The sequence below is a fragment of the Theropithecus gelada genome, chromosome 10 (assembly GCF_003255815.1).
Source record: "Theropithecus gelada isolate Dixy chromosome 10, Tgel_1.0, whole genome shotgun sequence".
Lineage (NCBI taxonomy): Eukaryota > Metazoa > Chordata > Mammalia > Primates > Cercopithecidae > Theropithecus > Theropithecus gelada.
The window spans coordinates 37,320,613-37,347,927 of NC_037678.1; the positions used below are offsets into that span (position 1 = coordinate 37,320,613).

Consider the following 27,315-nt stretch of genomic DNA (forward strand, 5'->3'; position numbering starts at 1 on the left):
TGGTTTAGAATTCTTCCTCTCAACACTTGATGACATATTTAATTATGTGTATCTTAACATTTTGTATCTCTAGTTGCTTAAAATTTTAACATGAATGAAAGAAACATTTTAGAACAATAGATACATTTTTTCATGTGTCTGTTGGCTGTATGAATGTCTTCTTTTGAGAAATGTCTGTTCATATCCTTTGCCCACTTTTTGATGGGGTTGTTTGTTTTTTTCTTGTAAATTTGTTTGAGTTCTTTGTAGGTTCTGGATATTAGCCCTTTGTCAGATGAGTAGATTGCAAATATTTTCTCCCATTCTGTAGGTTGCCTGTTCACTCTGATGGTAGGTTCTTTTGCTGTGCAGAAGCTCTTAATTTAATTAGATCCCATTTGTCAATTTTGGCTTTTGTTGTCGTTGCTTTTGGTGTTTTAGACAAGAAGTCTTTGCCCATGCCGATGTCCTGAATGGTATTACCTAGGTTTTCTTCTAGGGTTTTTATGATATTAGGTCTAACATTTAAGTCTCTAATCTATCTTGAATTAATTTTCGTATAAGGAGTAAGGAAAGGATCCAGTTTCAGCTTTCTACTTATGGCTAGCCAATTTTCCCAGCACCATTTATTAAATAGGGAATCCTTTCCCCACTTCTTGTTTTTCTCAGGTTTGTCAAAGATCAGATGACTGTAGATGAACAGACACATGAAAAAATGCTCATCATCACTGGCCATCAGAAAAATGCAAATCAAAACCACAATGAGATACCATCTCACACCAGTTAGAATGGCAATCATTCAAAAGTCAGGAAGCAACAGGTGCTGGAGAGGATGTGGAGAAATAGGAACACTTTTACACTGTTGGTGGGATTGTAAACTAGTTCAACCATTATGGAAAACAGTATGGCGATTCCTCAAGGATCTAGTACTAGAAGTACCATATGACCCAGCCATCCCATTACTGGGTATAGACCCAAAGGATTATAAATCATGCTGCTAGAAAGACACATGCACACTATGTTTATTGCGGCACTGTTCACAATAGCAAAGACTTGGAATCAACCCAAATGTCCATCAGTGACAGACTGGATTAAGAAAATGTGGCACATGTACACCATGGAATACTATGCAGCCATAAAAAAGGATGAGTTTGTGTCCTTTGTAGGGACATGGATGCAGCTGGAAACCATCATTCTCAGCAAACTATCGCAAGAACAGAAAACCAAACACCACATGTTCTCACTCATAGGTGGGAACTGAAAATGAGATCACTTGGACTCGGGAAGGGGAACATCATACACCGGGGCCTATCATGGGGAGGGGGGATGGGGGAGGGATTGCACTGGGAGTTATACCTGATGTAAATGACGAGTTGATGGGTGCTGACGAGTTGATGGGTGCAGCACGCCAACATGGCACAAGTATACATATGTCACAAACCTGCACGTTATGCACATGTACCCTAGAACTTAAAGTATAATTTAAAAAAAAAAAAATAGATACATCTTCAACTATCTTTGCAAGGAGAGGTTTTTTTTTTTTTTCCAATAAAATTTCAGATCCTTGGGGGATTAGAATTCAAAAACAGAAAAGGAGATTTCACTCTTCCTCCTTCTCTGAATTGTAAAGAAACAACTCTCATAGACAGTTTCTTCCACGTTGTCTTTAACAACTTCATCTTTGAAACTATAAAACAAAAATAATAAAATTCTAAGGCTCCCAATCATCTGAATGGATTCCTCTCACCATGGCCATTCCAAAGCTGGTTCAGGCTTTGCAGGGAAGAAAGGGTCACACATGCCTCATTATACCCTCCTCCCTTTTGGAAATCGGGAAAAGCCAACTAGCATTAATGTCAACACAGACCTTAAGTTTGTTAAGAAACTTTTACAATCTATTCTGTCTGAACACTGCTACCTGTAAGCTTCATCTGCATGATAAAACTTTGGTCTCCACAACCCCTTATCATCATAACCCAGAGATTCCTTTCTATTGATTCCAGGTCTTTAGATAATAACTCTTTCAACCAATTTCCAATCAGAAAATCTTTAAATCTACCTATAAACTGGAAGTCCCCTGCCCCCACCTTGCTTCTGGTTGTCCCACCTTTCCAGACTAAACCAGCGCACATCTTCATCTTACACATGTTGAGGTCTCATGTCTCCCAAAAATGCATAAAACTAGGCTGTGCCCTGACCACCTTAGGCACATGTTCTCAGCGTCTCTGAGGGCTGTGTCACAGGCCATGGTCACTCATATTTGGCTCAGAAAAAACATCTTCAAGTATTTTACAGAGTTTGACTCTTTTCATTGACAAAATGATAATTCTTTCATGCCAGTAGTTGCGATTTTAAAAACTTGATTAATAAAATATTTTACAGTAATTTGATTACTGTATTAAAAATAAACATATTTAGAAGGAATTATCTTTGCTAACTACAAATTTGACTTAAAATTTTTACAAGTATATAAAAAATTCCTGAGTTATTGTCTATCCTTTAATAAATCATTGAAAGAATTTTCAAATTTTTTATTTATCACTTTAGAGAGGCAAAATGTAATGTTATACATGAGAAATAATTCTAAAGTGTCAAATTCAAAGAAAATGGCCAGAGAAGCCTGCTTTAACTTATATACAAAATTTAACTTATATGCAGGCGTTTTAAGGCCAAAGCTATTACATGTGCTTAAGATAGTTTGCTTTCCTTTATCTTTCTACAATTTGGTTAGAATTTACCCTTGGAATTTACACAGGTCTGTATTAGAACACACTCAGCTATAAAAGCTAACAATTTAATAATTTACTTGTACACGATTTAACTTACAGTCTGGAATTGTGATAAAATGAGAATCTTGGTCTGAATACTCTGAAAGGAATAAAGGCAAGAGGAAGCTGCAATAAAGTGCAAAAGAATCAAAAGCATATTTCTTACGTAACATTTAAATGACTAAAAATACTTGAGATACCATTGCTACAGAAATGCTTTGTAAATGCTGACAAAAGTAAAACTGTAATTCCCTACATTTGCTAAATAAGTTGTGACACATTATAAGTATTTTTAAAATATATCACTAATGGTTGGGTCAAGTGGGCAAAAATGATTCTAAGTATTTGGAAAAATTTAGTACGGGGACAGTATCATGTGATGGAAGGATTTTAAATGGAACCCAGAGATTAGCAGCAGCAGGAAGTTTTAATTACGTACCAGGTGCAGAATCTAGCATACAAGACAGAACCGCAGGTAAGTCTGAATCTTTCCAGCATAGCTAGGAGACATGGTTAACTCCACCTGTTCCCAGGCATTACCTAGAAATCTAACGGTTCCAAACTAGGTAAACAGAACAATTTCCCAAAGTCAACGAATTCATTTATGACATTAAAGCACTTCTAAAATTTAACCCCTGACTTAGACCAAATGAATAAACTTTGATGATTTTTTATTCTACCAATGATTTTAACACCGCCTTTATTTCCCAAAGATTAGTGAAGTCATGTGAAACAAAAGGCAATAGAGCTTCTATTTTTCTGACAAAATAATTAAGAGCTTTCATTTTTTTAAGCCAAATAATTAGAGCTCCTTTATATATACATCACATACACAGCACTTCTAGGCAGGAGAAGATTTAGCAGTGGTAAGTTTTTCTTTCACATTGTATGAACCCTACCACAACTACCACAGACCATCCAGGCCTTGATTGAACTTTCTGACTCGTCCTATATTTCCCTCTTTTGTACTTAGTCATTCTACTTTAGGACAAGAATTTGCCATAGAAGATCCTCTCTCATATAACATTTCTTTCCTTCATAACTTTTCTTCCATAAATACATCTTCATATCCACAACTTTCTTTAGACCTCTCACCTCTACTAATTTCTGATGCCCATCCCAACAAAAAAGGTCAGATAATGCAAGACAAAACAGAGGAGAGCCTTAGATTTTGAGAGGGACATGTCTGCTTAAAGTTCTTGGGGTTCTATGAGGAAAACAGAGGTTTCTCCTAAAATGGGGTTTGTGGCACCTTCTGTTTTTCCTTCAGTAGTCCCAGGCTATCAGAAATTACCTTAGATACTCTCATGTGGGCATCAAGAGTGGCAACAAGACAGACTAGGGAAATAATTCAGACAACTGAGCAGAGAAAGATAAACTTACTACTGTCCCACTGTAAAGATGGAAAAACTGAGACACCATGCAGTTTAAAAATTCATGTTCACATAGAGTTGTGCTCCAAAGCTCACTCTCTTAGCCATCTTGTAATTTTTCTATATGGTTTAAAACATTGAGGAAATGTATTGAGAAACAAACTTAAGAAATGGCAGCCAATCTACTCTGGACAAAAATTAGATACTCTTTCTTCAAAATAAGCTATCTAGTGGTGTTTATACATATTCTTCCATACATTAAGAGTATCTTACATGCTCATAACCTTAAAAATAACTAAAAAGTGTCAGAATTATAGGCCTTACACATCTCTGTGGACTTGAAAAATGATACAATATAGATTGTCTTTAAATCAGTCAAGAGAATACATAGAATTCTAGAGTAAAAGGAGTTCATACCAAAAGTAGTAATACTATGACTAAAAGAGAGTCCAACACTGCAGGTTCTTAAAGGAAAAATTAATAAAGCCTTGTTTTTGGTTGTGAATCTTTGCCTTAAATTATACACATGATTCATGATTCTTCCCCATTCATTTTCCTCTTGCAAAGACATGGTGATGAACCAGGTTTGCTCATGCAGATGACAATACTCCTGAAACTGGTGGCAGAGAAATAAAATGAAGGGAATACAGTTCACTTAATAATTTCATAAAGTATTACTTATTACTCCAGTGACTCTGATAGCTCCAGACAAGTATGTGAGAGAGATGAAATGGCTTTTTGCTACCAGTATCAATTATGTGATGCTTCATTTTTTTGACTCCTTGAATAACTACTTGCAACACATTGGCCCATTTATGCCAGAGGTTGCAATTTTTTGAACTTTTGCATGAGTGAAAAATCAGACCTTGTTGACGACCTTGAGCAGTAGGAGATAACTCCCATATTCTTAGCATTCCAATAATGGAACACTAGGCATAAGCAGGTTAACATGATCATGAAAGCAAAGCTACTGAATTAACTAATTATATGACTGATTTGTCTCCTCATCTCTAAAACATAGTAAGGGACCAGTTATACAAATACAACACAGTGACATGTAGTTTACTTTTCACTCAGTTTTGTTTTGTTGTTTGTTAAGGCCATTATTGGCATAAAGAAAACAAAAAGAGGAAGAGAAACAAGAACAGAAACATGAAAAAGCAGCAGCAGCAAAAGAAAATGAAGAGGAACAAGAAGATAAGAAGAAAATACAGACTGGAAGAAAGGGAAAAAAACAGGTGTGGGAATTAGAAGGTCTATTAAGATACCTTTTATCCCTTCCTCGATTCATGACATTTGAGTAAGTCCAAGAGCATCACAACAAAAAACAAGGAAAATGATACACAAATAGTCACTCCCTAAATTTTCTTAAGAATGAGACAATGCTGCCACTCACACCTGACTCAGGCACCAGCAGGAGGAGGGCACCCTCCACAGACTGCAGGACAAGGGGGAAGACGACTCCTTGCCCTAGGTGCACCTCCCCTACTGCCACCGAGGCCTGCATTATAGCACCTTAAGGTTCCTCCCCACCCCAAGACAGGATGAGATGGGCCCTGGAGCGCTCCTACTCCCTCTTCCTGGCCCCCAGACTTGCTGCTGCTATGACCACTAGCGCTGATGCCAATACAACCGCTGTTGCCATCAATGTGCCAGCCCACCCTACCAGCCTCCTATCACCTGGCCCCCGCCAGTGCCCTCCTACCACTCCAGTTGAATGGCAGTCTCTGTCGCTGCCACCAACAGTATGAGGCAAGCTGTAGAGCCCCGCCATCTGCAGGCTCCAGCATACCACAGGTGACTCCTCCTCCTCCTCCTCCTCCTCCAACCTGACTTGGAGCAGCTGCCCAGGCAAAGCCAGAACAACCCAAAACACGATGCAGGCAGTGGAAGTATTACAGCTTCACCTTGTCACGCTGGCCACTGGGACGCAGGAACCAGTTTCAGTGAAGGCACTCACACTTACTCTCCAAAGTCCAGCCTCTCCTTCTAGCAAAAGCTGGCCAGGAACTGGGGCCTGGGCTGAGTGTGAGTGCCTTCACTGAAACCGGCCCCTAGCTAGGTCCAGCTGGCCAGGAATTGCTGGGCCCATCTGCACTGCGCTCCTCAGGGAGCCCAAGTAGGAGAAACTCAGACCCAGCCAGCCCTCCCCACCCAAGTGCTGGTTCCCATTCCTGACACCTCCACCCACATTGGCCTGCCCCCCACCCACGGTGCCCACTATTCCCTGTCTGGTAGTCCCAGGTGGTCTCCACAACACAGAACGTGAGGGCGCAGGCTGGGGAACCACAGTGGGTGTGGGGGCCCTGCCATGCTCAAGAGTGCTCCAACAGGAAGAGATCACCCTCTAGAGTCTGGAGTCCAGGAAGAGGAGAATGGTCCCTTCCTTGGAGACCACCCAAAAGATGAAGGAGGACACCACTTTCACTGCCGCTGCCACCTCTGCAGCCTACCAACCCCACTGGCAGTATAGCCCCTGACAGCACCCCTAACCTGCCCCCTGCTGCCAGAAGTGTAGTCCCTGGACAGCACAACCAACACACCCTACGGCTGCAGGCAATGTAACCCCTAATGCCAAATCACCCCCCTGCCCCCAGGCCAGTAGATAGTCTTAGCACCCAATAGTGATCACAACCTGACCCACGCACGGGTGCTGCTGCAATAGACAGCACCCCAAACACGCCCTCCCCCACCCCGCCATGGGCAGTGCAGCTCCTGATAGTGCACCCCCAGTCACTGGCAGTGCAGCACCCGACAATGCTCCTGAACCACCCCCTACTGCTAGCATTGTAGCCTCAGATAACTCCACCCAACCTGCTCCCTGCCAGGGACAGTGCAGCAGAAGATGGTGCCTCCAAGCCATCCACTGCTACTGACAGTACAGGTTAGTGTACACAACCTGCCTCCCCTGACCACCCCTCCACCGTAGCCCCCACTCTACCACCAGCAATGCAACCCCAGTGTGCCCCCAACCAGACCAATGTCACAGGCAGTTAGCCTTCAGCAGTGAGCCCCAATAGGACACCCAACCCTTGCCCCCAGAGGAGGACAGTGCAGCCCTGGATAAGTCACCTACCCCACATTTCTACCACTCTGGGCGAGCTACAGTCTCCGATGTCACCACCAACCACAGCGAGGCGAGCCCTGGCGGTGCAGGCTCCAGCCTCCAGCATGTGGTGGTGCCTCTTCCTTCTCCTCGTCTTTCAGCCCGGCAGAAGAAATTCCTGCTGTAGCCGCCCTCCTACCACTCAGTCACCACCAACAACAGCAGCGAGGCAGGGCCCAGGGCCCCAGGCCCTAGGCTCCAGGTTCCAGCAGGTGGCAGGTGACAGTCCCTTCTAGTTCTCTAAGCCGGGCACATAATAGCTCTGCCAACCAACCAACAAAAGCCTGAAATGACCTGACACAGCCTCAACATGCTTTATATACTGAGGTTGCGCACTTACGGATCCTGGAATACATGTTCTGATTGGATGAGAGAGAAACCTCTAGGCCTACTCTGATTGGACTTTATTTTCATGCTGTGATTGGTTGGCTTAAGACTTGCTCTCATCCAACCAGAACATGATAATAAAGTCCAATCCAAGTAAGCCTGGAGGTTTTTTCTCATCCAATCAGAACATGCAGTCCAGGAACCTCCGCGTGCATAACCTTAGTATATAAATGATGCTGAAGGGCAGGCAGCATTTTCCAGTTTCACTGTCTCGTGGTGGAGTTGCCGAGTTCCAGATTTAGAGGACCACGAAAAGGAAGTCGTCAGCCATATGCTGGAGGCTTGAGCCGTGGCACCCCGTCGCGGCTCGCCTCGCTGTGGTTGGTGGTGGCCGCGACAGCGACGGTAGTGCAGCTGGAGCGGTAGGAGGAGGAAAATAGTTTCGGGATAGATAGATGGAGTGGGACAAAGAGGGCGGTTAGTGACAAAGGGAAAAAAGGATAGCGAGGAGGAGAACACATTGCAAAAAGATGGTGGGGAAAAATGGTGGGGAAAAAAGTTTTGGGGTAGATGGAAGCAGAAAAACAGGGTGGGGAGTGGAAGGGAGGGAAAGTTTTGCGCAAAGACCATGGGTAAAAAGTTCATGGTTAGATGGGAGGGGGAAAAGAGGGTGGCAATTGGGAGGAGGAAAGAGTTGAGTGGGAGTAGTAGGGAGAGAAGGTTTTGTGAAAAGATGGTGGGGAGAAAAGTTTTCCAGTAGAGAGAGGGGCAAAAGAAGGTAGTAAATGGGAGAAGAAAAAAGAGGGTAGCCAACTAGAGGAAGACAAGATTTTGTGAAGACACAGTGGCAGAAAAGAAAGACGGTGAAGAAAGAAAAGACGGTGGGTAAAAAGTGTTTCGGTAGATGAAGGGGGGAAAGAGGGTGACAAGGAGGAGAAAAGAGGGTGGCAAGAGGGAGTGGGGAAAGAAGGTTGGGAAAAAGATGGAAAACTAGTTTGGGGTAGATGGAGGGCAAAAAAGAGGGTGGCAAGCAAGATACGGGAGAGAAGAGGATGAGTGGGAAGGGGGAAGGCTGTGAAAAGACGGTGGGGGAAATTTTGTGGGGGTAGATGAAGAAGGAAAAGAGGGAGGCACGCAGGAGTGGGGAGAAGGCTTTGAGAAAAGGCTGGGGAGATGTTTTTGGGTAGATGGAGGAGAGAAAGAATGGCAAGGAGGCGCGGGGAAAAACGATGAGGAAAACAAGTTTTTTGGGTAGATGGAGGAGGAAAAGTGGGTGGTGAGCAGCAGGAGTGGGGAGAAGGCTTTGGGAAAAGACGGGAGAAAATGATTTTGCTTAGATGAAGGAGCAAAAGGGGGTTATGACAGCGGGAGGTGGAAAACGGGTGGCCAGGGCGAAGGAAAATACAGTGGGAAAAAACTGGGAAAATGTTGGGTAGATGGATGGGGAAGAAACGTGGTGAGTGGGAGAGTAGAGAAGGCTTTGCAAAATGACTGGGGAAAAACGGTGGTGAAAAAGTTTGGGGGGTATATGGGGGAAGAAAAAAGTTGGCGAGACGGAGGGGGCCAAATGCGGTCGGGAAAAGAAGGTGAGGAAATAATGGTAGGGGACGAAGGTTTTGGGTAGATTTTTAAAAATAAGATACTTTGTATTTTTGCTTTTGAGTAGTTTGAGTTTTTTGTATATTTTGTGTATTAATCACTTGCCTGAGGCATAGTTCGCAAATTCTTCCATTCTCTGCGTTGTTTCTTCATTCCACTGATTGCTTCCTCTGCTTTGCAGAAGCTTTTAAGTTTAATGTAATTACATCTTTGCTTTTGTTGCTTGTGCTTTTGCTGTCTAGTTGAAACTTCCTTGTCCTAACCAATTTCGTCAAGCATTTATCCTATGTTTTCTTCTCTGGTAGTTTCATAGTTTCAGGTCCTACATTTAAATCTTCATTTTGAGTAGATTTTTGTATATGGTAAGATAACGGGCTAGATGTATTCTTGTACATGTGAGTGTTGGGTTTTCCTAGCATAGTTTATTGAAGAGATTGTCCTTCCTGTATGTGTGTTCTTGGTGCCTTTGTTAAAAATGAGTTGACTGTAAATGCGTGAGTTTATTTCTGATTTCTCTATTCTGTTTCTCTTGTCTGTGTCTGTCATTTGTTTGTCTGTAACCCCAGCCCCTTTTATTGATAGTACCATGCTATTTTGATAGTACCATGCTTACTATAGATTTTTAGTATATTTTGAATCAAATCAGGTAGTGTGATGCTTCCAGCTTTTCTTTTTATTCCATATTCTTTTGTCTATCTCAGGTATTTTGAATTTCCATGGGAATTTTAAGATTTTTTTTCTATTTCAAAGAAGAATGTGTTTTGTAATTGAACACGGATTGCATTGATTCTGTAGATCACATTGGGTGATACAGATATTTTAACATTCTTCCAGTGCGTGGACATGGATATCTTTCCATTTACTTGTGTCTGTTTTAGTATCTTTCATCTACGTTTTACAGTTTTCATTGTGGGATCGCTTGCCTTTTTGATCGTTTATTCCTAGATACCATTTTTTTGGTAATGAAATCACTTTTGATTTCTTTCTTAGGTATTTCACTGTTGTTACATGGACGTGCTACTCATTGCTGCATACTGATATTGTATCTTGGAACTTCACTAAATGTATTATTTCTAGTAGGTTTTTTTTGGGGGGGGAATATTTAGGGTTCTTTCTATATACGTTCATGTCACCTGGAAACAGAGACAGTTTGACACCCTTTTTTCCAATTTGGATGCCTTTTATTGCATTCTCCTGTCTAATAGCTCTAGCTAGGGCTTGCAGTACTATGATGAATAAAAGTGGTATAAAAGTAGCCAACGCTTGTTCCAGATCTTAGAGGAAGAGCTTTTAACTTTTCCCCATTGATTATGATGTTAGCTGTGGGTTTGTCATATATGGCCTTTATTGTGCTGAGATACGTTCCTTCTGTGTACTCATGTTGAGTTTTTATCATGAGGGAATGTTGATTTTTATTTTTTTCAGCGTCTGCTGAAATGATTTTATATATATATATATATATAATTTTTTTTTTTTTTTTTTTTGAGACGGCCGAGTCTTGCTCTGTTGCCAGGCTGGAGTGCAGTGGCGATCTTGGCTCACTGCAACCTCCGACTCCCGGGTTCATGCAACTCTCCTGCCTCAGACTACCAAGCAACTGGGATTACAGGCGTGTGCCACCACGCCCGGCTAATTTTTGCATTTTTAGTAGAGATGGGGTTTCGCCATATTGGCCAGGCTGGTCTCGATCTCCTGACCTCGTGATCCGCCCACCTCGGCCTCCCAAAGTGCTGGGATTACAGGCGTGAGCCATCGCACCAGGCGATGATTATATGTTTTTTTTCTTGATTTGCTGACTGTGATGTCGCACATTTATTTAGTTGTGTTTATTGAATCATCCTCATATTCCTGGGATGAAAACCACTTGATCACGGCAGGTGATCTTATTGTGTTGTCAATGCAATTTTCAGGTGTTTTTCTGAGAATTTCTTGCACCTGTGTTCATCAGGGATATTTGCCTGTGGTTTTCTTTTTGTGTTGTGACCTGGTCTGGTGTTTGTACCAGGGTCATGTTGTCCTCATAGAAAAAGTTTCAAAGCAATCCTTCCTCTTCATTTTAGGGGGAACATTTTGAGTAAAATTGGCATTAGCTCTTTTAAAAATGTTTGGTAATTCAGCAGGAAAACTATGATTCTTGTGTCTTTGCCAGGAGACTTTTTATGACTGCTTTAATTGCATTGCTCATTATTGGTCTGTTCAGATTTTTTTTTGGTTTTTTTGTTTGTTTGTTTTTTGTTTTTTAATCATTCTATCTTGGGAATTCGTTATGTGTCTAGAAATTTATTCACTTCTAATCTCTCATAATCCTTCATATTTTTGCGTTATCAATTGTAATGTCTCATTTTTTATCTATGGTTTTGTTTTTTTTTTCTTATCCTTAGTCTAGTTAAAGTTTGTCAATTTTGAGGGTTTTTTCTTCTAAAACACCCCAGCTCTTTGTTCCATTGACTTTTTGTATTTTTTGTTTCTATTGTTAAAAATTTTTTCTCTAATCTTTATGGTATTTTTTCTACTAATTCTAGCATTCGATCTTGTTTTTTTCATTACTGGAGCTGTACTGTAAGGTTGATTATTTGAGATCTTTCTACTTTTCTTATGTGGGCATTTATAGCTATGCCTTTGCTTCATCCCACAGGATTTGTTATGTTGTGTTTCTATTTGTTTCAATTAATATTTAATTTCCTTTTCATTTTTTCATTTATCGGTTCATGAGCATGTATTTTAATTTCCATATATTTGTACAGTTTTTTAAGTTCTTCCTGTTACTGGTTTCTAATACCTTTCCACTCTAGTCAGAAAAGATACTTGATATGAGTTCTGTTTCAAAAAACTTGTTGTGACTTGGTTTTTGTCCTAACGCATAGTCTGTCCTAGAGAATAATCATGTGCTACTCAGTAGAATGTGCATTGTGCAGTTGTGGAGTGGAAAGCTGTGTAAATGTCTGTTAGGTCTATTCGGTACAGAGTACAGTTTAGCTGATGATATTTTGTCCTCTGGATGATCGGTCCGTTGACGGTAGTGGGGTGTTGATGGTAGTAGAGTGTTGAGGTAGTCCATTATTGTATTGCAGTCCATCTGTCCTTTAAGCTCTGTTAATATTTGCTTCTGTATTTAGGTGCTTGAGTGTTGATTGTGTACGCACTTACAATTGTTATACTGCTGTTTACTTCTTTCTCATTACATAATTCTTTTTTTCTTTTTTTTTTTTGGACTTAACATCTACTCTAAGTATAGTTACTCCTTTTTTTTGTTTCCATTTGTATGGGATGTATTTTATCCCTTCACTTTCAGTCTGTGTATGTCTTCATAGGTGAACCGAGTTTTTTGTAGGCAGTATATAATTGGGTCTTGTCTTTTAATCCATTCAGTCACCATGTCTTAGTTAAATTCATCTATATTCAGGGTTATGACTAACAGGTAAAACATACTACTGCCATTTTTTACTTGTTTTCTGGTTGTTTTGCTACTTTTTTCTTTTGTTCTCTCTTCCTTCCTTTTTCCCTTCTCTCTGATATTTCTTTCTTTTACTTTCCTCCTTGCCTTCTTTCCTGTCTTTATTTGTAGTGAAGTAATCTTTTCTAGTAGTGTGTTTTAATTCCTTGCTTTTTATGTTTAGGGTGTCTATTATTGATTTTTGTTTTGTGATTACCATGAGGCTAAACATCGTGATTACAACAAGTTACTTTAAACTGAAAACAATTTAACTTTGGTCCCAACTACCCAGGAGGCTCAGCTGAGAGGGTTGCTTGAGCCTGGGAGGCTGAGGTTGCAGTGAGCTGAGATCACACCACTGCACTCTCCAGCCTGGGTGACAGAGTGAGACCTCATCTCACAAAATAAGTAAGTAAATTAATAAATAAGTAAAACACCTTATAATGAATTCTGATTGTAAATTTTGAGATGATATATTAAGGTATAAAGAAGAAAGTGAAAATCATTCATAGTCTCATTACCCAAAGATAACTACTTCTAATGTTTTGGTACAATATGCTTCCTAATTCATAATCCTCACACACACACACCCAAATGTACACATAAAATAGATACATTTTGCACACAGGTATAATTTTATTGTAACATTTTCAGAAACACGGCTTTGTAATTTTTTATTTAAAACTATTGTGAATGTCTTTTGTGAATAATATTCACATACATTATTGTACATCTTAGTTTTAAGATTTTGGTTTCTGCTTTTTGGGGTAGCAGGTTCACTTCTTGCTAAAATGAACAGTACCAGTGTTTTTGATTTTCCTTCTCTCCCCCAGGGTACTGCTTTTGGAAGGGGGGCCTGGATCTCCCTCCAGTTTCCTTGGGGGAAACACAAAGTATCATGGGGTTATGAAGACGTGTTGCCTGTGCGAGACAGCAACACTGGCTGTAGTTCTGAAAATAAAGGTAGTGTGAGAGTTTTTGTCCTGTAATTAATACTAAGACATAAAGTGGTTTTAGATCATTGTAGCCAATGATTTAGATACAACTCCATGTGTACCTTTTAATTAAGAGCTCAAGATTTCTACACAGTATGTTCATTGTCCGCTTTATCAGTAAAAGCATAAAAGCTAATACTGGGTGATGTAAGAAAGAAAATGGAAAGGTTTTACTATTACAAGGAAAAGGTATTATCCATACACTCTTACCAAGGAGGCATGGATTACTTAAATTGGCTTCTGGATATTTGAGTTTGGGTATGATAGCCTTAAGTTGAATTTTTTGGTTTGCTAATAGGATATCAGGTCTTACTGCTTGATGATACTTATTTTAGCAATTGATCGTGTGTTTAGTAATTGATTGTGTGTGTTAATGAACCCTCCTGTTCTAAAAGCAAAAATGAAGAGGTTCAAGGGAGCATGAATTGTTAACAACTCCTTTAAACAAGTAGACTAGGTTAAAATTTTTTTACAGAGCTTTACAGTATTCTCAGTTTATTGCAGTATTACATGTCGATAAAAATGGCAGAAGCTCTTTTAACTGACTTTCCAGATGGATTAGATCTCTCCATTCACTCAATAAAATGTCCAGGCCCATGCCGTGGCTCACTGAACCCATGGAGCTGGTTGGCTCTGCTTCACACATCCATGCACTGCTACTCTCACCAGGGGAGTTGCAGGCTCACCAAGAGTCAATCTTGCTCCCAAAATGGTTTGTTAATTGTAACTGGTACTTATTGTGATAATATCATTAAATCTTTCATAACTGATGAAACAGGAATGAAAAAAAGAAATAGTTGACATTAAGAAGTTGAATGTTTTAGAAAGACTCAATGAAGTGAGTCTCTTAGAGACTGGTGTTCATGAGGCGTGGGATTGGGAGTGCCTTCCTTTACCATTTCATTTCACATCCTCTATAGGGGAGCCTTCCTGAGCAACCCCAAGGTCAGGAGGATAATCTAAGCGGCAGGTCCCCCTGGCACCTGTCAGCCCAGGGTCTGTGCCTTTCCATGGTCTATCATTTCTTCTAAACAGGTTACGTGAGTGTGTGGAGGAGGAAGAGGTAAGGCTTTTTAGATACAACTTACTTCCTTCACTGACTCAGTTGGAGTCAACAGGAGACGCAGAATTCTTGCAGTACCCAAGAAGTTCTCAGACATTATAGGCTCCAACTCACATCTTAACCCAGAAATAAAACTTCTTCCTTGATTCTCTCCCTTTATTCCATTTGGTATCTCCCTCAGGGTAGTTTCTCACTGAGGAGGATGGTATTAAGCTGGTCTATTCACTTTCATTCTCTTGGACCTTTGGTTTGGCATCTAGGGAGAGGATGTTTTCCTTCTTTACTTTTTTTATTTCCTTCTTTCTGTCTTTATTTTTGTTTGAGACAGGGTCTTGCCCCTTTGCCCAAGCTGGAGTGCAGTGGTGCAGTCACAGCTCACTGCAGCCTCCACCTCCCAGGCTCAAGCAATGCTTCCATCTCAGCCTCCAGTAGCTGGGACCACAGGCACACACACTACCACGCTTGGATAATTATTTTATTTATTTATTTTGTAGAAATGGGAGTCTGACTGTGTTGCCTAGGCTGGTCTCTTAGGCTCAAGCCATCCTCCCACCTCTGCTTCCCAAATATTACAGAGATTACAGGTTTGAGCCACTATACCTGGCCTATTTTTCTTAAAATGTATATCATTATCAGTACATTTTTAGACTAATTTATTTAACATTTAATATTGAAACGTCCCATATTTGACTGAAGTTGAGAGAATGCTATAATAAGCCCTGTGTCTTCATCACTCAGCTTCAGTCAGCATCCACTCTTGGCCAATCTTCTCTTTGTCCTGTTCACTTCTGCCCTTCCACAGAGCCATACGCAAAAGGCCTTGGGCCTTAATCTGAAGATCGGTGAGTAAATGGCATTTATAAGGTTTAAGTTAAAATGTTTAAGATGTGAAATTAATGTTTTAAAAATTGATACCCACTTTAAAGAATTTTTTTTGTTTGGAGGAGCCAATAGGTACAAGCCCCAGTTGTCTCAGATTAGTAGACTGAATTTTAAAGCTAACAGCATTTTCAGTACTAATCTGATGGTGTGACATTCATTTCCTCCAGCTAATAAGGCATGTTTCAGGTGGAAAGACTCCACTTAAACATAGTGAGCATCATGATTATGAAAATCAACACTGAAACTTTTATCCGTAAGCTCCAATTTAAGGCATATTCTTTGCAATAGTAGTAAACCACTTACTATTATATGGAGAAATACTGTTTATTTTAGATTGAGGAAGACAGAGCTAAGGGGAAAGTACTGCTATTTTAAAATAGAATCTTTTTTTTTTTTGAGATGGAGTCTCGCTCTGTCACCCAGGCTAGAGTGCAGTGGTGTGATCTCAGCTCGCTGCAGCCTCTGCCTCCTGGGTTCAAGCAATTCTCCTGCCTCGGCCTCCCAAGTAGCTGGGACTACAAGTGCGTGCCACCATGCCTGGCTAATATTTTGTAGTTTTAGTAGAGACGGGGTTTACTGTGTTACCCAGGATGGTCTCGATCTCCTGACCTCGTGATCTGCCCGCCTCAGCCTCCCAAAGTGCTGGGATTACAGGTGTGAGCCACTGCGCCTGGCCTAAAATAGAAAAGATATTTAATTTTTGTGCTGTGTGCCTCCAGAGACTAAGATTAATATCTGTGAATGGAAAATCCACAGAAGCAGATTGTAGTTGAGTGTATATCTTTAGTATATTAACATAATTTCATTTGCCATTTATGGAGCTTGGGCTTTGTGCCAGAGAACAACATAAATGTATTTACCTCTATTATTTTATTTGGCCATCACTGTAAACTTTGAGGTACATATCATTATTCTCATCTTATAGATGAAGAAACTGATGTTCAGGGAGGTTCAAGGTCACTTACTGAGCTCGTAAGAGCTCACACCTCTCTTACTATGTAATTAATAAAACTTGTACTGTACTCTTAATCATTTCAAATTAAAATTAGAATTAGTCATTTTAAATTGTAATTAGGAATGTTTAAACTTGACTCAGTACAAACTTAGAAAAACATTTGGCAGGCTCAACCACATTCTTTTTCTGATAACTATTTGACTTTCTCTTGGACCCTGGTCCACATGCATTTTTAATGTTTGATTTGGGGGTTTAAGCCTTCTTCCCTGAAAGTCAGGTTGAAGTTTTTGTTTTAGAAGTAGGAGGTTATTCAACTCAGCCTCCTAATGGTTTTTACATTAGAAAAAGTAGGTGTATAATTTCAAAAGAAAAATCATATATATAATTTACCTGTGAAAAAATGCTTTCAGATGCTGACTTGGGATGCTGTATCATGGCAGATGGTCTTTACCTGAATACTACTAACGCAGTTGGAAGAGGACTAAGCAAATTGGGGTTTGGATTACGTGGTACTCTCAGGTCAGTTGCTTGAAACTTGCTAAATGATTTAGCTGGAACAGTTTCCATCTTATGCACATCTCTGTGAAGAAGACACTGGGGATACATTCCAACTCCCCATAGACTAGTAACTAAGAAGTCTGAACTAACTCAAATAATTCTAGTCTTCTCTTATTGCCACCTCTCCCTATCTTATTCTGTTAATGCATTTTAGCTTTGTTTTCACTCTGAAGACTTTGGTAGCCTTAAGATCACTGTTTCCAGCCAGAGAGTCCTCTGTGATCAGGATTTTTATAGCAATATCAGTGACTTCTCCATGTGGATGGGTCTACTTAAGTCTCTTTGAACTTGGGTTTGACATTAGGTTAGCAAGGGATTTTTCAGTTGGGATATAAGATCTATAAATTGCAGCCAAAAGAAACTACCGTTTGAGAGCCTTGTATATATCTTTTCCCCCAACTTTTTCTCCCCACTAATTCATTGTGGAAAGTTAATATTTACTATAGTCTGTCAGTTCTGAAGTTAATGTAATACATTCACCTTCCTTCAGAGGTTTTACATACTTAATGATTTTTTAAAATTTGGTCAAAAATGTTGTTTGTTTCTGTTGTAGCCCGTGTGGGGTTTCTGATATAGCCAGGTAATTGAGCCTGCTCTGTTTCCTTCCACAGAGGATTTGTGTACTGCCAGAATGAGGAGCTGGAACCAGGACGGGTGACTTTTGGCAGAGGCAGTCTTCTCCACCGGCCTCTTCCGATAATAAACCTCACTCCCTTTTCCAGGTCATTGACCAAAACACCCTTCAGGTAAACAGAAAACCAAGGCATTGTGGTTCACGTTTTGGAGGCAGTAAAGAAAGTTCCTGACATCCTCAGAAGTAATAATAATACAGTTGATATATTTTCCTCCCAGAGTGGTATCCTTTTCATTGTTATAGTTTGGGCATTCTGTTTTTTCTTCAGTGTCTTAGACTTTTCCCTCAGGAGCAGAGTGAATGTGCTAACTTTCCAAAGCCTACAACAAAGATGTTTATTATTAATAAGAAAAAATTCTAGACAAAGATGGTATAAATACTAGCTGGCTTTTTTTCTTTTTTTTAACCAGATCTATTTTGGGAAGGCATCATTTCCTTATTTGAAATGTTCTAAACAGCCTCTCTGTGGGAAAGGGAGCTTTGAAATTAGCATAGAGTAAAATTACTGTGTGTTAATAAGGATTAAGAGCTTGTCTTCAGTGCTCTCATAAGCACTCTGCCACAGCACTTGATACATTACACTGCAGTAATCTGCTTCTCTGTGGGACTTCACTGACCCTGCACACCTTTCCATCTAGACCCTGACCTACTCATCTGTGTATCCCTAGAACGTTAACAGTACCTGACATTAGATTGATAGTAACAGTGATGGTAACTACCTTTCCTCAGTATCTTCTCTGTGTCAGGCCCTGGCCTAGGCAATTTACATACACTTGCTCGTCCTACCTATGAGGCGTAATAACTATGGTAGGTTTATCTTACAAATAAGGCAACCGTGTAAAGAATTCAACTCTTTACACTTAAAGGCAGGCAACTTCCTGCCTTTCAACCAAAGTTGGATTAAATGATTAGAGTTGGCGTCTGTGAAGTGAGTACCCAAGAGTAGTCATATCTAGAAATTAAGTGGAGTGTTACGTTTCTTCTTGTCTGTCACTCAGCTGTCTTTTCTAGAGAACAGGGACTAAGTCTTGTTGACCACTCTTATCTCCAGAGCACACAGTAGGTGCTCAATAATTGTTGGATGAACAAAATGGACAAAGTAACAAATAGATGCTGGATTGACCTCATTTCTTCTCACAAATGCAGACAGGTGAGAATGACTCATTTATTTAAAATAGAGGTTATAAGACTGGGAGTTAAATGTTAAATCTCAGAACATGGCTTCCATTTGCAATAATGCCAGATTCCTCAATGTTGTTTCAGAAACTTCGACATTGAGCAGGAAGGCAGGGCTGCAGGTCATGAACTAGATATGTGCATTGGGAGCACTTTGGGGATACCACAGGCCAATTACTGGCTGTCAACTTTCTAGACTTCTTGAACTGTATGTTCAAAGTATGGTTACATCAACTAAATGAGTTTTTACTTTTGAACTAGACAAAAGAGGTCTGGAAAAACATTCATGTGAAATCACTTGAGGGGTCAGACACAGCCTCTGGAAAACCAGTGCCCCCTCCCAAAGTAATGGGGAATTGAGCATTGTTCTTACTGTTCCCAGAAGGCATCTGACTGCCTCTAATTACTTTTATTATCAGTTTCTCTGTTTTACTATATCTAGATTTTTTTTTTTAAAACCTAGCCAGCAGGTTTTTGTGGTTCTCGTGTTCCCTCTTTTTAAGGGCTTATCTTTGGCAGTAAAAATTAATACATAGGTACACATTTAATGTGAAATGATGCAAAGCTTATTCATTCTGCTGAAACAGAAGGATGTTCGGTATTACAAACACATGCCCTTCATGTCTAATATCCAGAATTGGTGTTTATCTTTTCCTCCTGATGGACTTGGTGAATTTCAGTAACCCCTCTTGTGCTAAGTTAGGATCTGTCATGGGCCTTCATATTTTTTACTCTGTTTCTCCTCCCTTTTCTCAATTTTCCATCTTGGCTTTCTTTTGCTGTCTCTTTTTTCCTTCTTTCCATATTCATTAAATAACTTTGAGTTAGCCTTTACATTAGGTACTGGAAATAATAAAGATGATTAAGACACAGTTCTTGTACTTTAAATAAAATTAATGATCTTAAATTCATTTACTAAAGAAATTTCAGAAAGTGGTATTTCTCTAAAACTTGGCTTTAATAAGTGTTAGATATGACATATGCATAACAGATTCAAAGTGTTTAGTAAATAGTTTTTCCTGTTAAGAAGTAATTTGAATTAACAAGAAATTTTTCATCTGTTGGATGGCCGTTCATATTCTATTGCCCATTGTATGAACTTTTGTATTTTTGCCATATAATTTGTGTATATTACTCTTAGAGATACATATATGTCTTATTTTCACCGGGAAAGCTAGTGAATTCTCAGGTTGGTCATGATAGCCTTAACAATGAGCGTGATAGGATTAATCAAATGTATATGTTTGTGTCTAATGGAGATTTCTTCCCTTTCATGCACACCTGTGCCAGGTGGTGCCAGTGCCAGCTAATCACCTGCCTGTTGGCAGCAGACAGCAGGCAGCAGAACACCGTGCACTTGTCTTCAGATGGCACTTAAAGCAGAGAAGCCTGCTGTGTGAGTGGGAGTCATCAGAGAGGTGGCAGTAGAGGTGAGAAATGGTGAGACCTTTGAGCTATGTTAAAGGTAGAGCCAGTAGGATTCGCTGGCAGTTTGGATGCGGGGTGCAGGAGGGGGAGAGGGGTCAAGGATGCTGAGGGGAAGACAGGTGGAACAGATTCAGTTAGGGATAGGGAGGAAATGAGGAGTTCAGTCTTGCGTGTGCAAAGCTTTAAATATATATTAGGCCTCCTGGTGGAGATGTTGAGCAGGCAATGGGTATGCATGAAGATTTCCAGGAAAAGGTCTGGGCTAGAAACAAGACCATAGGATTCATCTGTGTACAGACAAGCTTCAAGGCCATGAGACTGGAGGAGCTCACCCAGAGAGTGAGGACAGATGGGGGAAAAAGTCCAAGAACCAGGCCTTCCACATCAAGTTGAAAAGAAAGAACCAGCCGATGAAATTGATAACAAGTGGCCAGGGAGGTAGGTAGGAAGAAAACCAGGAGAGTCATATCCTGGAACCAGTGAAGACAGTATTTTAGGGGGATTGATCTTATGCTGCTGATGGCCAAGTAGATGAGGACTGAGAAATGACTGTGATGTTCAGCAACACAGGCCACTGTGGACTCTCTGGGTGACTTCACCATCAGATGAGTCCCTCCTGTCTACTGGGGACCTTACTAGGCCCTCTGATGTATAGTATGGATAAGTCAGAGTTCCTGCCCTTGTGGGACTTACCAGCCAATGAGAAGTGAGTGATGGTCTAGAGTTCTATTTAATATTGTTCATGGTTCTGTAATTTGAGACTTACAGCAAGTCAATTGTATAAAAGAATATGTTCGCTTTTGTTGTTCATTGTTTTCTACTTGTTTTTAAGTGCAAAATAATCTAACATATGCATTTCAGTTATCTGACAAATCTGAGTTTTCTCTTCAAGTTTTTTTTTCTCTGTTTTCCAGCCAGCTTTGGGCACAGTAGTTTGGGTAATCTCAGTACACAAATAGAAAGTATTAAGATCTATGGTGTTACCCGGGTGTAATTTTCTCTGAGTTGGGATTTGGTTTTATCTTTCCCAGATACTTACCCCACAGTTTCTTTCTTTCTTCCTTTCCCCTTTCCCTCCTTTCCTTCCTTTCCTTTCTTTCCTTCTTTTCCTTCCCTTCTTTCCTTCCTTCCTGTCTTTCTCTTTCTCTCTTTCTCTTTCTTTTCTCTTTCTCTCTTTCTTTCTCTTTCTTTTCTCTTTCTCTCTTTCTTTCTTTCTTTCTGTTTTTCTGTCTTTCATTCTGTCTGTCTTCTTTCTTCTGTTTTTCACAAGGTCTCACTTTTGTCACCCAGGCTGAAGTGCAGTGGTGCAATCTGGGCTCACTGCAACCTCAAGCCCCAGAGCTCATGCAATTCTCCTACCTCAGCCCCCCAAGTAGGTGGGACTGCAGGTGCACGCCACCACATGTGGCTAATTTTTGTATTTTTTGTAGAGGTGGGGTTTCACCACCAGCCCAGGCTGATCTCAAACTCCTTAGCTCAAGTCATCTGCCCACCTCAGCCTCCCCAAAGTGCTGGGATTACAGGCATGAGCCACCACACCTGGCCCCCTTTTTCTTTAGTTCCAGTTTTATCTGTCTCATTTTTTATAGGGTCATGATAAAAGGAAGGGGCCTCTCAATTTCTGCCTCCTTAAATTCCTGGTCCTTTTACGATAGCATGTCATGGTATTAGCAGTGTTTAAGAATGGTTTTTGAGGATCACTACTGATAAAACTGTCTATACTAATATAGCAGGATATGTGTTAAATGCTTGGCACATTGCCAATAACATCCCAAACACAGATGAAATTCTGTTGCAAATTCTCTGCCTGTTTGTACTTGTATATAAGAGTAATGCTCATGTTGGCCAGGTGCGGTGGCTGAAGCCTGTAATCCCAGCACTTTGGGAGGCCGAGATGGGTGGATCACGAGGTCAGGAGCTCAAGACCATCTTGGCTAACACGGTGAAACCCCGTCTCTACTAAAAGATACAAAAAATTAGCCGGGTGAGGTGGCGGGCACCTGTAATCCCAGCTACTCGGGCAGGAGAATGGTGTGAACCCGGGAGGCGGAGCTTGCAGTGAGCTGAGATCCAGCCTGGGCGACAGAGCGAGACTCCGTCTCAAAAAAAAAGTAATGTTCATGTTATTTCTGAGAATCCGTAAGTTGTTAAGTGTTTCTTGCTCACCCATCATCTCATAGCCAGTTATAACTAAGTTACCCCCACCTTTGGTGCAAGCATCAGAACTCTTGTATTTGATGCTCATTCACTTATTAAGAGAAACGCAATGGTGCTGGGTCTGCCAGTTTCACTTTCAGGCGATGCAGTTGTTGGGGTTTGTGTACACATTCATTTCGGCAAAGTTAGCATGTGACTCTGCTGTTTATTGATTTTATGTTTTTCAAATATTCTCTTTTATTTTAGTGTTATCATTGATCCAATCATTACATTGCTACCCAAGGTAAGTTTATTTCCTTTGATGCCTTTCCTTGTTTCTTTTGCTCACTTCCTATCATTTGGTACCCACTTCACCCTTTCTCAGGAAGATACCGCACATTTATTGCAGTTTTAGCCATCAACAGGTACACTTTTGTCTTCTCTTCCGACGTTCTGGTCATGTAATTGTTTAGTTAGAACTTCATGTTGAGATCATTAGGAGAAATAATGTCCACCAATTCTTTCTTGAATTCAATCTGTCTACCTTAGTAAGTCTGACATTTGCAAAAGTAGATACGTAGGTAGCCGTTCAATCAATATGCACCAGCTGCTCTCTACACAAGGAACTGTGCTGGTGGCTGCTGGGGAGCCAGGCTGAATCCAGCAAGCACCTCCTTCTCATAGTGGTGGTGGTTAGTGGGAAAGATGTGCAAGTCACCTGTGTGTACTTTAGTAGATAATAGTGCCAGGTGACATCTGTGAGAGGAACAGATACAGATAAAATGTTACGGAAATTTGGAGCAGGAAGGGGTTGCTTTCAGGTGGGATGACTCAAAAACAGTTTTGTGGTAGAGGTGAGATTGGGAACAGGCCTTCTGAATAGAGAAACATTATGAGCAAAGATTGGGGAGCAGGAAGTTAGTTCTCCCAGGTGGAAAGCAGCTGGTGGGTCACCTTGGCTAAAGGAAACAGAAGAAAGCTAGAGGACATGTTGAGGAAGCTCATGGCAATGGTTTTGGGTGATTTTCCCAACCTATGAAGTGGGTTATCTGCAGAAGGTGGGAGTCATGAGGGAGCTGAGGTTTCAGAGAATGAGGCATCCTATGGGATGAATCAGTGAGTCAATATGGGATGAACTGAAGAAAGAGTAAGAAGCAGGGAAGACCCAGTTAAGGCTGAACAGCACACGTTCTCCTCATTTTATTTTATCATTGTTTCCAGCAGTAGGCTACCTCCTAGGCACAGTGGCAGAGAAGTTAAAAGGATGTGACCTGTCAAAGGTTAGGTATGGGGGAAGGGGTGTGTACACATAAAGTCAATGACCAAGGAAATCAAGGATGCCAAGGTAATTGGGGTTGGAAAGTCCAGGCTTGGAAGAAGGGCAATCAGAGGTGTCCACTGGATGATGAGAGGGAAGGACCTAATGGATTGAGACTGGGCCCACTGATGAGTCATAAGTTAGGAGAACAGGCAGTTGTAGCCAGAGAGCAGAATTCCAACACTTGGATCTGCACCGTGCACTAGAACTTTCTACAGTGGTGGGAATGTTCTCTATCTGCACTGATATTGTAGCTACAAGTCACACATGGCTTCTGCATAGTTGAAATACAGCTACTACAAATGAGGGACTGAATTTTAATATTGATAGAAATAGCTACATTTGGTTATTTCTTCTGGTAGCCTTGGGCAACAAAGCTTTGGTGTGGAAAAGCTCCAGCTGTGGCTGAAGTGGAGCCACTATGGGAGCTTATTCTGTCCCATGCTCACAACTGTCCTAAGAACCTGGGTGACACCACACAGAGTCAGCAATCTCACATCACCACTAGAGGGTACTCTGCACTCAGGTTTAGATGACCTGCTGGAGCCCCCACTGTCTTTCCTCGTCTATGACATGGAGTTGGTAACGACTCCTTCCAAGGTCACTTTGCTAGCCAGTTGCAAAGTAGTCTGTAGTTTCCAGTGTGAACCTGGCACAGAGCAGGTCCCATCACATAGGGGTTGCTGAGGTCTTCAGGAAGCATGGCTCAGCTTGAGCTCTTACATATGGGACAGAACAAGGACACATGTCAGAGTCCAGTTCTAGGCATCTCCAAACCTTGCTGCTTCCAAATTGAATTCATCGATCTTTAGAGGAACCTATTCTTAGCGGTTTGAAATTCATTCTAATGGCTTTCAGAATATTCTGAAGTAAGCATTATAACATCAGATTTAATATACTTTATGATAATGTGAAATTAATGATTTTTGTAAATTCATGAGAAAATTTGATCATAAAATATCCAAAATACTCCCGAACTTATCTCCCCAATAACTTGATTAGCAACCTATGTTTTCATAAGAGCAAGAACATTAAGTTGCTCTTATTCCTATTTTCAGTATTGAGGACCTGTAGATTAATGTGACTAAACAGACAGCTAAAGTAGAGACTGAAATCGCCAAAGTCTAGACAAGGTCCCTCACCAGGCTTCCTTCCAAAGGGAAGAAAGAATGGACAAAGGCCATTCTCTCTGCTCCTCTCCCCCTGCAGGAGATTATTATTTAAAGAGAAATGCCATTAGAGAAGTTGCTTTCTGTAGAATTAGTGTGAATGATACTTAATAGCTCAGTAATCCTCTGGCAACATTCAAGTGTTAATGAGCAAATGTATTTGTAAGCAAATAAGAAATAGCAAATGTCATCGGTTTGCAGTAGACAACCAGTCTCCCCTTAATGGAGAAGGGCACTGACTAAATGCCGTGTTTACCAGGCCATGGCAGGTAAACACGCCTTGTTGCCTGGGACAAGGTGGGCTGCAGATTGGACTTCCCAAACTGGCAGTACTAACATCATTGCTAGTGGTGGTGCAGGGAGAGGAGGGAAAAATGAATGAATATTTTTAATCTAACATGCAGTCAAAACTATACATACCATATTAAGAATAATACATTCAGACTATGAGGTTCAGTTGGGAAAGCTAGAATCTTCTATTATATACCACAAGCATAATGAAGTAACAGCCTTAGATCACCAGTAATCAAGATCACTGATAATCTGCTAACTGGCATGGACAGGTAGAATATGTTCGTGGATCACCTTCGTCAGAAAACGAACAAAAAAGCATTAATAGCTCCAAGAGGCCAAGAAAGTGGGCCATGAAGACCAACAGGCAGATGCAATCTTTTAAATGTCGTCTTGCCCTATTTTTCCTCTGTTTTGCACTAATACAATTCTTTGAAATATACTCACAGCAGGAACCTATGAAACTATACAAATAGTCTAATTTACTGACAATTTTATTTCCAAGGTTAGTAATGCACAGATGTTCACCAAGTTTCTTCAATACAGAGGACTTACTATAAATTTACCTATTGGGTCTCTTTCTCCCATCCACCCTCAATTTTACTGATTTTTCTAGCAGTAACTGACTTTGACCTTTAATGATAATGGGTGACGTTTCTGCAAATTGAAGGCATCCTATTTAAGCCAGATCTGTTGCTTCTTTAGTATTACTGTGTTCTTCCTATCTCCCCTCGGTTTGTTTTCTGCTGGCCATTAATATGTGATGACCAAATATTAACTTCATGTTGTCTGACTAACCAGACATTAGTACAACAGTAACATTCAAGATTTATGATTTAGCAAACCAAGGACTCAGAGGAAGTCATGTCTGCTACTGCATGTCTGTACTTAGAGGCAGAGCAGGGTGGAGATATCAAAAGCAGGCTCAAGTGAAGGGCAGAAGAGCATGCAGGTGGGTAGGATTGCCTAGAAGTGATCGTATTTCACTATCAAAATACAACCTTGGAGACTATGTGGCCTGCAACCTGGATGAAGCCACACACATAAGAACTAACTGGAGAGAACGCCTGCTGGCCTCATGGTGGCAGCCATGGGGGCCCTGGATAAGTGTTATTTTGATTTTTGTTTGGTTTTGGTTTCGTTTAGAGACATGATCTCACTTGTCACCCAGAATGGAGTGCAGTCATGGGATTGTAGCTCATTGAAGCATCGAACTGCTGGGCTCACATAATTCTCCCACCTCAGCCTCCAAAGCAGCTAGGACCACAGTTGCACACCACCATTCCTGGCTAATATATTTTATCTTATTTTTTGTAGAGTTGGGGTCTCCCTGTGTTTCCCAGGCTGGTCTCAAACTCCTGGACTCATGGGATTCTCTCACCTTGGCCTCCAAAAGCAGTGGGATTATAGGTATGAGCCATTGTACTCGGCTTCCGTTTAGTTTTAATTTTAAAACTGACCTCAAGTCAGATAACTCAGGGAAAGATTGTGCAAGGCTGTTACTGAAGAAAGTGCTATGAGTCTGTTCTAGATATGGTTTGCCCATCACTGAGCATCCTTCCTCACTTCTAAATGAGAAGTTTCCAGATTCATCTGTGCACTGGGTTCCCCCAAGAAAGAGGCTCAGGCCTAATGTACTATTTCCTGTGTACTACATGCTCACCCCCCAAAACCACATTGTTAATCCAGAACCAGCCCCTGCTTTCTAAGTTACGATGCTTCTCATGAAGACACAATAAAAAAGCAAATTTTCAATAATAACAGTTATGTCTGAAAATGCATGTTAATTATTTTCTTCAATGTTGTAATCTGAGCTATAGATTGTTGAGATGCACATGTTAGTCTTTTAAGTTTACGTGCCTCAATGCCCACTTCGTTTCTTTTTTTCTGAACTGTGCTAATTTGACAGGGTTGGCTACCTGATTGGGGTTCTGACCTTAGCCTTCATCTTGCCATATACAGTTTCTTTTTTTCTCCATCAGCATTAGCTCTGTACAGCATCCTTGTGGAGTCCAGGACTAGAGAGAGGATCTCCAAACAGAAGCCCCCATTCCCAGGTGAGAACAGGGAGACCCTTGTGCCCTTAACCATGTTTTCCATAGGACTGCCCAGCCTTGTGCACTCT

At 40.8% G+C, this 27,315-nt stretch overlaps 1 pseudogene; it reads left to right on the plus strand.

Annotated features, from left to right (window-relative positions):
• The window catches only part of LOC112632431, a 66,895-nt pseudogene extending 47,851 nt beyond the window's left edge, over window positions 1-19,044 (plus strand).
• Window positions 19,045-27,315: the final 8,271 nt, after the last annotated feature.